Source organism: Mus pahari, chromosome 4 (genome assembly GCF_900095145.1).
Source record: "Mus pahari chromosome 4, PAHARI_EIJ_v1.1, whole genome shotgun sequence".
Classification (NCBI taxonomy): domain Eukaryota; kingdom Metazoa; phylum Chordata; class Mammalia; order Rodentia; family Muridae; genus Mus; species Mus pahari.
The window spans coordinates 59,549,409-59,564,235 of record NC_034593.1 but is presented as its reverse complement, the minus strand read 5'-3'; the positions used below and the strand labels follow the sequence as shown (position 1 = coordinate 59,564,235).

General features: G+C 38.0%; 1 long non-coding RNA gene across 1 annotated transcript in view; it reads right to left on the bottom strand.

Annotated features, from left to right (window-relative positions):
• The window catches only part of LOC115063857, an 8,747-nt gene extending 3,890 nt beyond the window's left edge, over positions 1-4,857 (bottom strand). Inside the window, exon 1 of the long non-coding RNA XR_003843729.1 lies at positions 4,756-4,857. This is a non-coding gene — a long non-coding RNA (uncharacterized LOC115063857). The remainder of the gene's footprint in view (positions 1-4,755) is intronic.
• Between the last annotated feature and the right edge of the window lie 9,970 nt (positions 4,858-14,827).

The window sequence follows — 14,827 nt, the reverse complement described above, 5'->3', positions numbered from 1 at the left end:
CTGACTGGTGTGAGATGGAATCTCAGGGTTGTTTTGATTTGCATTTCCCTGATAACTAAGGATGCTGAACATTTTTTCAGGTGTTTCTCAGCCATTCTGTATTCCTCAGTTGAGAATTCTTTGTTTAGCTCTGTACCCCATTTTTAAATTTTTTTTTTTTGAATTTCTGGAGTCCATTAGCTTAGTGTTTTAAAGAACCATTAGAGTTATAGCATCTCAGCACTCTGTTGTGTAGTTGCTAAAGAGCACTCCACTGTGCGGACCCGCACACTGATCTGCGCATCACCCACTGGTAGACTCTTTTAAGATTACTTAAAAGTACTGTGAAGCGAAAGCTTTTTAAAAAGGTACATCATATTCCTTAAGAATAAAGCTAAAATTCTTACTGCCCCCCCCCCCAACTGCATGCAGTGTTTGCCATGGCCCATACACTGCACTAAGTACTGGAACACAAAGATGGGTAAAGCACAGCTCCTGCCTCCAAGGGACCAGTGGCAAGCGCTGACTCAGGTAAACTTCAATCTTCTTTGACAGAGACGGTGGCCTGAGGAGTGACTGATTAGCAGCAAGACTGCAGGGAGTGTATGATATGAATTAGATAAGAATCTGAAGTTAAAATTAAAATATAACACAGAACAAATGAATATGAGATCAATTCTCCTCGGTCATCTTTTTTCAACATCTATGGGCTCTATTTTATTTAATTTCTATTTTCTTTTGACTTATATCTACTACTTAACACCCATTTTCTGAATGGAGCTCAAAATAAATATTACTATGGAAATATCTAGAGGATTAGTTATACATAAATTAAATTTTTCTTAGATTATTTTATTTTCAATTTGGAGACCTATCAATTTAACTGTCTCATTAAACATTGCTTGGTAAGTCCTAGAGACAAAGGGAGAATCAACTAGAAAAGGCCCTGTGTTTGCTGGAGAGTTTTGTTGTTGACTGAATTAATAGATTATAAACAAATATATAACAATAACCACATAATTATTAACCACAGTATACTCACAAGAAATAAATAATTTCAGACCTCGTGCTTACATGACAAGTGTTTGATAGACGCAACCATCCCTTAGTCCCAGATAAACTAATACTTAATGGTATGATTCATTCACTGTTTCAGGATTTTATTTGATTCAAACTGAATTCATGTCATACTAAAGGAAGCTGGTCTGCATACATAGGAGAGACTTCTACTCTTATACACACAATGACTCTGAAGGCTGTATTTCTGGGAGATCATCAAAGAAAAACAGAGCAGACATTCTTACAAAGTGAAAAAAAAATCTGTGCCACAAACTGCTTCCAAATGAAGGCATGCTTATCAATACTAATCCTAATAACCAATTATATTCATGTGAATCACAATGTTAATTTTTATACATATTTAAAAAAGTCTTTACACTTTATTTGGCGTTTTTCTTATATTTTGGAGGCAACATCACCCTTCCCATGCCATCCAGGTTTCAAATATTTGTATATTTCTGATCTACTGAGCCTAGTGATAAAGTTATAATACACATTTATGAAACTGAGTTAGAGGCAAACCCAATATTCTGTGTGAGGGAAAGTGGGAAAGACTCAAGAGGTCAACGCTCCATAGTCCACGCTGCTTCATAACGTCTACTTGCTGCCATAGAGCTTAGGTAGGGGACGCTGATCGCAAGCTGGACTGCCTTAAAAAGATGTGGAGGAGATGTGGCTTCTCGCTCTTCAGTTACTCTCACCGTGTGTTTCCTGTGTGCTTCCACCGTGTGTGCGGTGTACAAGTGTGGAGGCTGGGGGATGTCTGTCCTGCTCTAGCATGCTCCCCTTATTCCCGTGACAGGGTCTCTCACTGAACCTGGGGCTGGTCCAGGAGGACCCAGTGACCTGCGTGAGCCCCACAGAACACATGTGATCACACCTCGCTTCTTTCTGTCATGCCCCTATACAAATATATATCTTTACCCTTGCAAGAAAGAGCTCTTGCCTTCTAAGCCATTTCTTCAGCCCAACATTAAAAAAAAAGTGTAAACAAATATGCAAATTAAAACTATCAAAAGTTAGGATTGGAGCATGGAAGCTTAAAATTTTGTGGCTGTAGAATCCATAGATGCTTCTCAGGTAAGTGATGGAAAATGTAAGAGAAAAAACTGGCTCAACCATAGAAACAGATCTCAACACAGGCCCACAGAACTTCTGCCTTTGTGCAATACTGCCACCTGGTGGTCCAACTGGAAAACGGCTTTCCTAATCCTCTAATTAGCAGAAATACCCATGCTGCACATGGTTGGTTTTTTTTTCTTTTTTTTTTCTTTTCATTAATTGATTAATTTATTCACTTTATATCCTGAGTGCAGCCCCACCTCTCCTCCAAGTCTCCCCTCACAGGCCCTTCCCTTTATCACCCCCCACAACCCACGCTGGCACAAGTCGCTGCAGGACTAGACACATCCTCTCCCTCTGAGGCTAGACAAGGTGGCCCAGTTAGGGGACCGGAATCCACAGCAGGCAACAGAGTCAGGGAGAGCCCTGGCTCCAGTTGTGGGGACCTGCCTGAAGACCCAGCTACACATCTGCTACATATACTGATTGCACAGGGTATTTACTCTGCTTTTGACCACTGGGGTGATTATCTGCCAGACACAATAGTCTTAGGGCTAAACACTTGATGCCAAGTTGATATGGGACAACATCTTAGAACAAGCTATATCTTACTTAGCTTTTAAAGATAATGAAGCATCAAGGATCTATCAAGCTTTCTAACTCCTTGGGTAAGGTTTCAGAGTTACACTAGTTAAATCAGCATTAGTGTGCCATTGCTATGAGGCATGTGACAGTTCTCCAGCTTAATCCATGGAAAGCGGCAATTGAAAAGGCAGCTAAGCATGGACAGCCTTCTTAGAGAAGTAACTTTACACTAAGTGCACACCACTATCCAGAGGACAAAGATCTGGTGAGCTGGGTCCTGGTGATTTAGTCCTCAGCAGAGGGAATCGTTGCTATGCAGCGAGGATAGCCCATCATGTCTTCCCAGGACCTGGATGAAACAGCACTCAGGATAATTTACTTCTCTTTGCTAAGTAATCTCCTCATAAATAATTCATCTTCTTAGCATCCCGAGTCCTTGCCTTACACGGCAGACACAGACATTTCAGACTAGACAGCTATGCCACTTTCTAAGCTAATACACTGTCCCCTGTTTTATACTTCAGTGGAGGCTAAATTTATTCTTGTTAGTCCATCATTGCTCTTCTGATCGTTCTGAAGCATAGTTAGTAACAGCAGTCACGTGCTGGATGGCTAAGACTTTACTGTGCATTCAGAAGCAAATGCCATCTCCTGAGGCTCTGGCATATTCTCCTGTTAAGAACAACGAATCCTCACCAGGTACACTTTCATGAAGGAAAAACGTGAGTTAAAAATAAATGTAAAGAGAAACAAACTTAGAACCAGATAGGAAAGCATTGTAGAACAAAGCCCAGACTGTAGAGTACGTAGTATTTCCACAGAATGAAATCACTCATTGATTATAAGAATATTCAAAAAGAACACAGAATTCAGAATGAAGTTCAGAAAATAAATACAGTTGAGACCAAACCCTCAAACAAACACTTTTTTTTTTAGGTAAATGAATTTATAGTATGCAAGAATAAGGTACTAAGAAAAAATGGACCTATCTCCATTTCATAGCTGTGGCTTTCAGGTGTGATGATGTACTACTACAAGTTCAATGCTGTAAACACTGAGGCAACACAGGGGCTGTGGATCATCCACGGCCTGTCCGTACCTGACAAACATCATACACTCAACTCATTCTTTGGAATATTCTATCTTCAAATGTATTAGGTAATTTAAAATTCCAAATCTCTATGAACACCAGAAGTTGTATAGTTAGTATTTGATCGTTTTGACATATCAGGTTTGTAAACATGAAAAAGCTTTTGTTTAAAAGACAGAAAGCTCCTTGTACTTTTAGTGAGAATTTAAATTGGTACAATATTTTTGGAGGGTAACTTTTGAAACATTAAATAATGCAAACTTGAACAAGTAGCTTCATCTTATTAAAAACATGTAATATCCAGAATATAACTACTTATAAATTTGATACCAGAAAAAAATAAATGACTATCATTAGTATGCTATATAGCCTTACCACATTTGCCCATGTATTAGACTTTAAAATAGATGTGAGCTGCAGCTATTACTTCACTGTATCAATGCTACTAAAGGGTACATGCATTTCCTAGGACATCTTTCCCATCTAAGGAATGCAAACTCTTAAAAGCAGTCTTCTTGATGAGAGAAAGACTAAGCAGAAAATTCCACAAAAACGGAATGCCATCCAAGCTCCGCTTCACCGAGGCCGACTAAGTGACACATATCTGGGCAAAGAGCAGAGATCCACCCTTCTATTTGAGCAACAGCTTTATCATTTAAAGTCCTTTACTACAATCTATCTAGGAATAACAATTCAAAAAGTATACACACACATGTGTTAAAAAAAAACCCTGCTTATATTCATGGAAGGGGCATTACAGAATCATATGTGGTGATATCTTAGTTGTTTTGATAAACTTTAAAATAAAAATGGTTTCAGAACCATGTTTATAGTCCATTTTTGTTGATTCATTCTGTCACCAACATGACACTCTCTTCCTCATTCATCTAAGCATGGAAGGAAGCAGTAAGATCTATGAGTAATGCACCCCTCCAGTCGGCACCCAAAGGCTTATCCATAGCGTCCCTGTGGACACTTACCTTTTTGATGTCTTTACTGGATCTGAATGTCTGCTGAACAAAAGAATCACTTTCAATTGCTTCAATCTCCTTTACTCTTTTTACTTGTTCTACCAGGCTGGCTTGGTCTGTAAAGGAGAAAAGTTAATGTACTTTAGTATAAGCTTGTTACCAATACTACGCCCATGTACATGGATCCACTGAGTTAAGCTATAATAGGTACTGTCCCACGTGAATTTCAAAAACAAAATATGCCTAGAAACTAAGACTCTCACCTAAAAGCTAAAGCTTACTGAGGAGGCACTGCTAATGTGATCTTGGCGAATGTGAGCCCTGTTCCTCTACTTTTAACATTTTATTAGGAAAATACACAACAGGAATGAAAGGGCAACAAACCTATCCATAACCATCGCCCAATTTTCATAGTCATCACTACTGTGATTCCCATGTATTCTGGGGTGTAAACCTGGAGTACGTAAAAGCAGATCCAAGAGGAGGACCTACTATACACAAACAAACTCCAGACTCCAGACCTTGCACTGTTTGGCCAGCTCTAAGAGACTGAGATGTAACACCAATAGTAACAATGTTATCATAATTCTGTTGCTCAGGCCTCAGATTACCAGCAATTAAATATGATCTGCATGCTCTATGTTTAACTTTTCACTGCTATCAAAAGATGTCTTTCTACAGTAGCTTGTTTGAACAAGACACAAACGAGTAACCACATGACACCTGGGTGTCGACAGGATTTCTCAGTCTCTCTGTCATGCAGAGCCTCCCACCCTTTCACTGTCTCTTGTTTACTGAGCAAGTGAACTACTTATTTCATAGTTTCCTGCCTTCTGGATCTGGCTGGCCTTAGGCGCATGATGTCATCCACCATGTCCCGCTGTCATCCACTGTACAGATCAGCATGGAGACCTGGCTCCACTTTAGCTCAATTTATTTAGATCAAAAATAGATCTTATGAGGTTTGGAGAGATGGCTCAGTGGTTAAGAGCCATTGCTGTTCTTGCAAAGGCCCTGCGTTCAGTGGTCAGTACCCACTGGGCCCACACAACTACCTATAACATCAGTTCCAGGGAGCCTGAGGTACACATGCATGCATGTGGTGCACATACATACATGCAGGCACTCACATATACACATAAAATAAAAATAAATAAATCTTCCAAACTTATAACTGGTACTGTTGTGTAATTTTCTTACATTAAATCAGGAAGCATGCTGACCACCCATCTTGATGTTCAGATTGATCAACGGGTCCAGGGTGATGATGTCAATTTGACCTTTCCCATTATAAAGTTCTTCATGAATCTTTCAATTACTGACTTTAGTAGCATTAATGTTTGCTTCTTAAGTCAATTATTTAATTAGAAGCTATAAAATATAACTTTTCTTGTTGTATTTATTACTTCTGATTTTTTTTACTCGGGGAACATTCTTGCATTTAGCTGTCAGTGACTGAAATGCAGTCTGTATTATGGAGTTACAAAAATATTTCTTCTCTAAAATTCTGAGTTTGAGTTCAGGAAAACACATGTGTCTATGGCATGTGTGTGGAGTTCAGAGGACAACTCCTGGAAATTACTTCTCTCCTTCCACTGTGCGATTCAGAGACTGAAGTTGGGTCACCAGGTTTGTGTGGTAAGTACTTTTATCCACTGAGTCACTTCACCGGCCCTAATTTCTTCTCTTTACTTAGTATGTTCAGTCTACAAGTTACCAAAGATGTCAATTATGAGCTCACAATAATATGTAAATAGTTTTAATGATGCTCAAATTGTACATGTCTGGGTAGCTCGCCCTACTATGTGATCCCTAGTAGTGAAGCCTTGGCATGATATTCCAGGGTTATCTCACACAGTTCCTGCCCCTCTTGTGATATGATCTACTTCTCCACTCCTTTCGGAAGGGGAGGACAGCAGATCAATAATCTGGGTATTTGGCATATTCACAATTGCTGAACTACCACTGCTTTTCAGTCTTTTTAATGTGTAGGGGAAAATTCTAGGAGATTACTATCAATTACATTAGCAATTATGATTTTAAGTAATTTTATAGTTATGTATCTTTTCATATGCTAAAACATTCAGCATTAACAATATTGTTGAAAGGACTCGTTTTCCATTTAGGTATGCATTATATTAAAAAATAAAATGGCAATGATTACTATAAACCACAAAGGGTATTAATGCATGCTGTTAAAAGTGTTTTTGACCTTAACGTTTATTCTGCTGATGAACTGTCAAAACACTATGCTTTAAGTTACTTGAAACAATTTTATTTGATTATGCTACTAATTTTATAGAGTTATTCGTTTGCTTCAGTTTATTTCTGAATTTTTACATCTTGCTCTTGACTAACATGTTTTAAGTTGTGATGTAGTTCTAGGTCAAACTGTAAAACATAATCATTCAGAAACATTGTTTTTCCTACCCCAGACCCCTCACTGAATTTAGCTTCCATTGTTTATAAAACTGTAAGTGCTCGCATCTCTTCTTCCTGGATGACACTAGTATACTACATTCCTCTTTACTTCGGATGTCTTCACAACTCATTACCCTTAGAGCGCTCTTTACTACTGTACAGCTTATACAGTTATCTACTTCATAGATTGCATTTTAATAAGAAGCAGGACTCAGGTGTCAATTCTTATTTTGGGGCTTTCTTTTCCACATGTTAGCTGAACAAAAAAAAATTACATGCTTGTTGAAACTCTCGCCTACACTGATACCAATCCATACCAATACCAATCAGAAGCCAATGCAGACTCAGCTAAGGCAGCTTGAGTTTTTTTGGATTTAGACTTTATGGATAATGGCTGGGGCTAGTTTGTGTAACTGTAATACCTAGTTTGATGGCTGGCCTTAGGCAAAGGATCTGCATAGAGCAGATCTTGAACTCCAGCAGTCCTGGCCTGAATGCACAGGGGCTGCTACCAAGACAGACATAAAGAACACAAAAGCAAAGGGTAATAAAAATTGATATTGCCTTAAATACCTGGCCTCAACTTTTGGCCAATCATAAATGACTGGTCTAGTCCCATGCAAGCATCTGTTTACTCAAAGGGAAGATTAGCTCTCCCAGTCTTGGCTCACTGAGAAGCTGTGTTGAAGGCTTGGAAGCAAGAGCAGCTGCAGCCTATGTCCCCATTTTTTGAAGAACACTTTTTCCTGTATAAATTCATGCACTGCCAAAGTGCTGCAAAGCAGCAAATAGCTCCCTTTGCTTTAGTATAAAAGGTTCTCCGGATTTTAATTATGTGATGTACTGAGCATATAAAATGAGAGATTCTTTGTCTGGCTAATGTATTAATATTAATGGGTCTCTTACTAACATGTAATTTTTAAGGTTCTATGCATAGGAAGAATGCTATAGCAGAGAAAAATAACAAAAAAAATAGGTACCAACTTTAATGTCTCCTTGAAAACAGTATTTTTTTTAAAAATCCCAGTTAGTTTTACCAGGATTATTTACTGTCACGAATTCTCAACAAGAAGCCTTATTTCTGACTTCAGGATGCTGCCTCCCACATATCAGCTACTAGCTCTCTTGGATTTCCTTTCTCTAACTGTCTAACATATTCTCTCATTTGGATTTGCAAAGCACATCATTAGTATTAAATGTCAGAGGTGAACTGAGAAACAGTACTGATCTCTAAAGCTTGTAGTGTTTGTAGCTTTAAATTTGGAAATATAACCAGTGCCTAATATAAATAAGCGTGGTATCACAGGCCCAGCCAAAGGGACAGTATGCTTATTAAAATGGCACTGTAGAAATTATAAAGGAGAGAAGAAAGATTAGAGAAAACAGAACATTATCTTTGTCCTTTAAGGAAAAAAATCACCTCAAGACTAACAAGGTGACAGGGCACGGAGGAGAAGCCAGCTTGCCTGATTTACGTTGTGGAAACAAGCCACATAGCTTTCATCTTATAACGCTCAACCCAAAATCAACAACAATGACACTTAAATTAAAAACAGGAAGATGCATGGGAGATGCAAAATTTCTGCTTTATAATAATAGCTCTACTCTATAGTATCTGAAAACAATAACCATAAAATATTTTAGATTGCTCCATATTCAAAATTCTAGTATCGACATCCACAAATGCAAATCTTGAGCATTACCTGCAGTTTTAGGAATGACTGTAATGTACCAACAACACATACCATGCTATTTTGAGTTCAGGTTCCTTGTTTCATGCCACCTAAAGAAACTCTGTATCCATTTAAGATTGGCCAATTGTGTTAACTCAGTTACGTTTTTGCCTGCTTACATGAATGCCCAGAATCATCTTATTAGCCACAAAGAAAGAAAGGAAAGGAAAAGTCATTAGAAGCTGGCCTCATGGTACAGGCTTGTAATCCTAGCTACTTGGAGAGATAAGACAGGAGAATTGTGAGTCCAAGGCTTGACTAGGCTGTGGCATGAGTTCAAGGCTAGCTTGAGTGATATAGTGAACCCCTGACTCAGAGCCAAAGGAAGAGCGAGGCAGTGAGTTCAAATGGCTTAGGAGCAGAGAAGTAGGTGTTTCCTGAATTTGATGGTTAGTGTGAAAGACCAAAGTTACTAGAAGAAGAACATTAAAGAATGTTTAAAAGCCTTAGCATGAGGAACAGGAAGGAAACACATTCATTAGCATTTAGTGATTTCTAGAAGTGAATTATTAGTAAATATAACACACACACATACACACACACACTCCTAAAAAGGAACCAAAAACCCATTTTGAGACAAAAATATCAGTATTAATTAATTTTGTAGAAGGTAATTTTGATTTCTTTTTGTGATTTTACATATATAAAAAATAAGTTCTCCTATTTGAAGTTCCTGACAATTTCAATTTATAATAGCATTTACAAAGTTTTCTTTTAAAATATCACCAATTCATGCATCAATATTGATACACAGATTTACACTGTGAAATAGATAAAATGAAGTCCAATGCAATTTTTAAACTTCATTTGAAAATAGAGAATTTTAGTTTTATTTTCCTTTTAAAAATACTTTATTTATTTATTTATTTACACTCCAGATTTTATTCCCCTCCCAGTCCACCCTCAAACTGTTCCACATCTCGTACCCCCTCCCCGCCCCCCTGTCTCCATGAGGATGTCCCCACCACCAGGTTTTGATTACAAACATTAATGTCTCCTGTGCTAGCAGTAACAGGATGGCAACAGCAGATGGCACTATTGCCCAAGATGTCATATTGGGATGAGGACAACTGGTGCTTCAAAGAGATCTTTAACACATGCAAAGAGCTCATTGTCAACTGGTTCTTTCCAGTTATTAATATTTTATGAACTTATCTAAAGTTAAAATGCGTTTTATGTTAACAAAAAATTTGGGTCAGTTGGTCTAGGTTACTGAGTTATTTATGATATTGTTCCAGGAAAATATATTTATACACTAACACTACTGCTACAAATCCATTAATAATACAAAGTATTACCCAATTTCCAGATTAAATTGACTCGGATATTAGCCAAGAATACAAAACAACCATGAGCATCCTGTTTTAAATAAGACAATCAGCATCCATACTGCAAAGCATTTCCCACCGCTTTTCAAGGACAAAGAACGAGACAGCATACTTGAATAGGAAAGTTGGTTTTCAATAGAACTTGTAGGTAAATAAAATTAGAAAATTTAAATTATTAAGATAATTTCTTATAAACATAAAATTTACAGTTGTTGCTTTGTTTTTAAAAACAATTTATCTTTTTTCTTTATATAAACTTTATCATAAAAAGTTGCAAAAAAGAAATCACACAGCAAAATTAAGCAGAGCCAGACTATGAACCAGAACCAAAGGCTAGATAATGCAATGGGATTCTATGCAGTTACAGTAGCCACTTTGGATGGAAGGCGGTACACTTCACGCCAGATTTTATACTTTTGCCACTGGATACATTCTATGCACTTATATATTACATAAACCAATATCTCTTCAGTATTTCTTTTAAAGAGAATACATTAGAAACCTATCCAATCTTAATATTTATAAACTGTTCATAAAACACATTCTTGAAAACAAATCTCCACAAAATTATATCCACAAAGAGCTTGAAAAGTCAGAAAAGTCCTTAGGTAGAAAGGCCTTGCATAGAGGCTTCCAGAAGCTGCTGTTATGAACCCAGAGTCCCAAAGGAAGCAGAGGCTCTTCAAGGGGTTTTCAAAAGACGTGACTGGTTGGGGTCCAGCACAAGCTCACCATATTAAAATACTTACTCTGGCATGTTAAATGAGACAAATAATTTCAGTGTGACCATACTATCAAAGAATTTCAGTTAGACATAAAAAGTATAAGCGAATTGGGCCATTGTGATTCATAAAAACAAAATCTTCACTGAATACCTTACTTAGAAAGTTTTCATGTCTCTGAATTTTCACTGTCATTTATGGCCATACCTATACATATGTTTTAATGATGCTGTCACTTGCCACTGGTGTGAAGAGAGACCTCTTCCATAATTCACCTGGCTCTTAGCATATGCTGTGTCACACTGCTCATGACCTCTGTGTGAGTGGCAGCTCTGTCTCCTCAGTTAATATCTCCTCAGGTGACATATCTCTCTGTGTTACCTTAAGAGCTAAGTTGAGGGCACTGTATTGTTTAGTGAGCAATTAATATATTTTTGTTGAATAGCTAAAAATCAAAGGGCATTAAAACATTAAAAATAAAATGTGCACGTGACTTAGAAAAAATTCAATGTTTTAGTGTTTATTTTACTTTAGTGTTTGCCTGCATGTACGGCTTGTGCTCAAGGAGGCCAGAAGAGGGCACTGGATCTCTGGAAACGGAGTTAGAGCAAGGCCTCTGTGTTAATGCTGGAAATTGAAGCCAGGTCCTCTGGAAGACTAGCCAGTGCTTTAACAACAGAGCCCTCTCTCCGGCCTCCTAAGTCTCTCCAGCCTCCTAAGCATAGTTTTAGGACCTGTGGGTTTAGACTGCCTGGGTCAAACCTTCCCTGCTACTTACAAGCTGTCGTAGCCTCGGGCAAATGGTGCAAGCTGTGCAGGTCTGAGTTCTCCTTTCCGGTAGGGGGATAAGAATGGGCTACACGTCTTAGGAGGAGTGAAAGAGTCCCTCCCCCTTTCTTCTTCCTTTCAAATACTTGAGCACACTGACCACATGAGGCATTATATGGCTTTGCGAGCTTATAGGAGGGAGACAAATCATAAACAAATAAGGTGGGTACAAAGAGAGAGGGGGCGGGGAGAGGTCAGAAAGAAGCTAGGGAACTATGTGAGACGGGAAACAGGCAAGAACACCTGGGCATTCTGACATTTCAGCAGAAAAGGGTAACATGAAAAAGTAGCCATGAAAATCCTAGTGATACTCCTGCTTAGTACGAGGTTATTAGATCATGACAAATACTTAGTAAATGCATGCTACTATAGAAACATGCTTAGCGCCATTTAGTTATAGCACTAAGGACAGGAAAGCTGCCACCTTGTTTTGACTCTGTGACTGGCTTTGGTTCACTCCTGCTGAGGTGTGGCAGGAAAGACTCTGAGAATGAACAGAGACAAGGACCACTGGAGGGCATCCCTGTGCACATCTCAAAGAAGGGACAAAGGCCACCATGGCTTTATCTGTCCAGGCCATGGTGTGGCCAGGGCAGTGTGGTGAATGGGGAAGCTACTAGATTGTCACAGCTGCCAGGATCCAGTACTCTGAGATATAGGGGTTTTGCCATTTCCCCTAGCATGATCTATCTCAAGTGGTAGAATCTATGTTTAAAGCAAATTTGCTGCAGTTTAATGCCCGAAACTTTTGCTTTGTTTATTTGTGGTACCTTTTGAATAGGAACACGATGGAGACAAAGTTTTCATTGAAACGCTATATGGTACTATGCTGGTATGGGAGCAGCAACAGGTCAGATTGAAGGCACTGGGCTAACTACTTCACACTCTACCCATCACAGCTGCTGGGATGACACGACCATTCTCACTGCAAGGTGAAAAACTAAAAAGCAGTCAGCAACCCAGTCAAGGTCATGTGGGTAGGTGGTGGGAGAACCAACCCTGACCTGTGATTTAGTCATTGCTTCTAAAATGAATTATTTACCCTTTTTACACCACACAATAAATGATTTCCCCTTACTCCTTCCATTTACTAGAAATAACAAATGTCCTTGGGATTGTAATTATTCTGCATTCTAATGCTTATTCACGCAGCAAAATGTTACACAGCTCTGTTTGTGGAAGAGATGTACACACGGTCTTGCTCCTCTGATGTTTTGATGTGGATTATAGTATTGTATTCTCAGAATCTTCTATACTTAAACAGAATTTTAAAGAAATGATATCATATTCTTAAAACCTTTATAATAAACAAAACATAAAGTACTTGAGAACCTAGTAGCACTCCCACTTAAGACTACAAATAACACAAGCAGGAAAAATTTTCACTTCAGATTTTGTTATTTACTGTGTGCAACAACTGTTAGAAAAAAAAAATCAGTTTCTATGATTCTACACAGTCCAACTATATTGACTATTGGTTTATGCTTGCTCAAGACATGGTAAACCTGAATAGTCATGTTTACTTTAATGCAATGATAAGTAACAATCATCTCAACAGAACGACAGAATTAAGGCTGCTAGATAGTTTTATTTTTATTTCTATTTATTTTCATTGTAACGAGGTAGAAGAAAGGCATGCAACTTGAGGAACCCAGATTACTAGATTAGAATAAGGAATCGCAGTTGCTGTCCGCTGTCCATTTTAATTCCAGAACTGTTATTGACTCTAATTAAAATTCTGTAGATGGGAGCCAAATGTTTCTAAGGAACTAAGAGTGAATGCTGTCTGCCAGCCGTCTCCATCCAACACCCTATAACCACACACAGCCCGCCTGTCAGCAGAGTGCTGCAGACATCTCGGGGCACACCACATTTGTCACTGTGGCTAATATCAGAGATACACAGCTCTTTTTTCTTAGCACACAAAAGCAAGATATGTAATTCAATGCTCAATTTACCCTTGTCTCACAGGAGATTTTTCCCCGCTAATTGATAGAAATTAAGCCATTAATCAAGCCACTAGCCATCATTCAAACCAGGGAAGATGAATACAAACTTTCATCATAACCACCTTCCCCATTTTAGTGTTCATTAGCATTAATTTTTAATGCAATTATGCTATTCTTTTACGCTGAGCTCATAAATTACTGCTCTTTTGTTGCTGGCTGGCCTTGTAAAATCCAAACTAATGCTTTATGCTCTGATCTTAAAGGCAATTACTAGGTTCTTCTATCTTTTATATCTTTGCATCCTCAATAACCTTTATATATAACTAATATCCATGAGTGACTGTGCCTGTTTTTCTAATGTCTTTGTATAAATCTTAGTGTATATACATGTAGTCAAATATAGCTCTAATAAATACACACACACATCACATGCATTATAAAATACAAGTATTCATATAAAAATAACATCTCACAAATTCATACTGACATTTAGGTTCAAATATAAAGTTATCTCTGTGATTTAAGATAAAAATTCAATGCGTTATTGTATCAAAGTTATACCTTTCATAACCAATTAGGGAAAACAAGAATATTAATAGTGGTTGATCAAACATATACAAGAACAACTACCTAAAACAGAATAACTTAAGTTTCAAGATTAAGGGTTTTTACCTAGGGTAACTGTCTTAGGATAAAATCCTTATGTTATTCTTTTATTTTTGTGGTGTTCAGGATCAAATCCAGGGCCTTGCACATGATATGTGCACTTGTCCATTAAGCTACACCTCTAATCCTAAATATTCATTTACAATATCTAGAACTTGAATATCAACAAAACAGAGGTAAAGTGTAATAGAAGACTAAAAGATCCATTTTTTCATAGGTTTATTATAAATACATATATAGTAAATCCAGGGCTCATATTTTGCAAAAGGGAAGTTCTGGGTTATTAGGAGATGATGTTAAAATGAAGACATATTTCTCAGAAGAAGTGCTGAGCCTACAGATAATGCATGCATCAATTCTCTGTCTCAGATAAGGCAACAGGACACGCGGGTGTCCCACAGCCCACAGCACCAGGGGTGTTTACTCACAGGTGC